The sequence below is a fragment of the Pygoscelis adeliae genome, unplaced genomic scaffold (assembly GCF_000699105.1).
Source record: "Pygoscelis adeliae isolate BGI_AS28 unplaced genomic scaffold, ASM69910v1 Scaffold910, whole genome shotgun sequence".
In the NCBI taxonomy this organism is placed as follows: Eukaryota; Metazoa; Chordata; class Aves; order Sphenisciformes; family Spheniscidae; genus Pygoscelis; species Pygoscelis adeliae.
In genome coordinates this window covers 28,726-29,770 of record NW_008823939.1, presented here as the reverse complement: position 1 = coordinate 29,770, position 1,045 = coordinate 28,726, and the positions used below count along the sequence as shown (strand labels likewise).

General features: G+C 66.5%; 1 protein-coding gene across 1 annotated transcript in view; it reads left to right on the top strand.

Moving 5' to 3' along the window:
- Positions 1–1,045, top strand: part of ARPC2 (actin related protein 2/3 complex, subunit 2, 34kDa) — a 30,392-nt gene that overhangs the window by 8,172 nt on the left and 21,175 nt on the right. The gene's annotated exons all lie outside the window — the stretch shown is intronic.

Genomic DNA, 1,045 nt, shown 5'->3' with positions numbered 1-1,045 from the left:
TCTCCGTGCCTCAATTTCCCCGTTGATAGAGCGGGGGTTGGTGCCGGGATTTTGGGGGACACAGGAGCACTGTGGGGCTGGCTTGCCCCTGTTAGGGGGTGCTGCGGGGGACCCCCCAGAGCAGAGCCCTGTGTCCCTCCTACCCTGGCTGTGCCATGCTGTGCCAAGCGGAGCCGAGCTGTGCCACCAGGCGGAGCCGTGCCCCTGCGCCAGCCCCGCAGACTTGGGGGGACCCCCCCGGCACCCCTGTAACCCCGGGGCACCCCTACTCCCCTGAGCAACCCTATTGCCTTTGTGGGAAGCCCGCACCCCTGGGCACCCTCTGGGGCACCCCAAACCCTTGGGGCACCCCCATTCCCATAGCTTTTGGGTGCCTGTCAGTTTTAGGGGTACCCCACACTTTTGGGACACCTCTGTTCCCTGGGGGCACCCTTACAGTTGTAGGGCACCATCATACTCCTGGGGCACCACCACAGCTCCAAGAACACCGCTATTCTCTGGGGACATCCCCATGCTCTTCTGGGGCACCCCCAAAGTTTTGGGCACCCCCCCAGCTCCAAGCATCCTCACAGTCCCCCTAGGGTGTCCCCATTCCCTGGGGCTCTCCCACGCTTTTGGGGATCCCCATCCCTTTGGGGCATCCTCCCCTCACCCTGGGTCACCCCTGTTCCCCGGGGGGGCCCCCATGCTTTTGGGGTAACCCTGGGGTCATCCAGCCCGCGGGACACCCCTTTTCCCTGGGGGCAGCCCCATATCCCTGGAGCACCCCATTCCTGTGCAGACCCCCATACTCTAGGGCAGACCCACATCTGCCTGCGGTACCCCTCTTCCCTGGGCACCTCCACACTTTTGGGGACCCCCTTACCCCAGGAGCACCCCATACGCCCGGGGGCACCTCCACACTTGTGGGGACCCCTCATACCCCAGGCGCCCCCCATATCCCTGGGCTGCCCCCCCCCAACTGGAGGGACCCCCGTACCCTGGGGCACCCCCCAGTCCTCGGGGCACCCCTCTGCCCGCGCCCTCCCCCCATTTGGGGGCACCC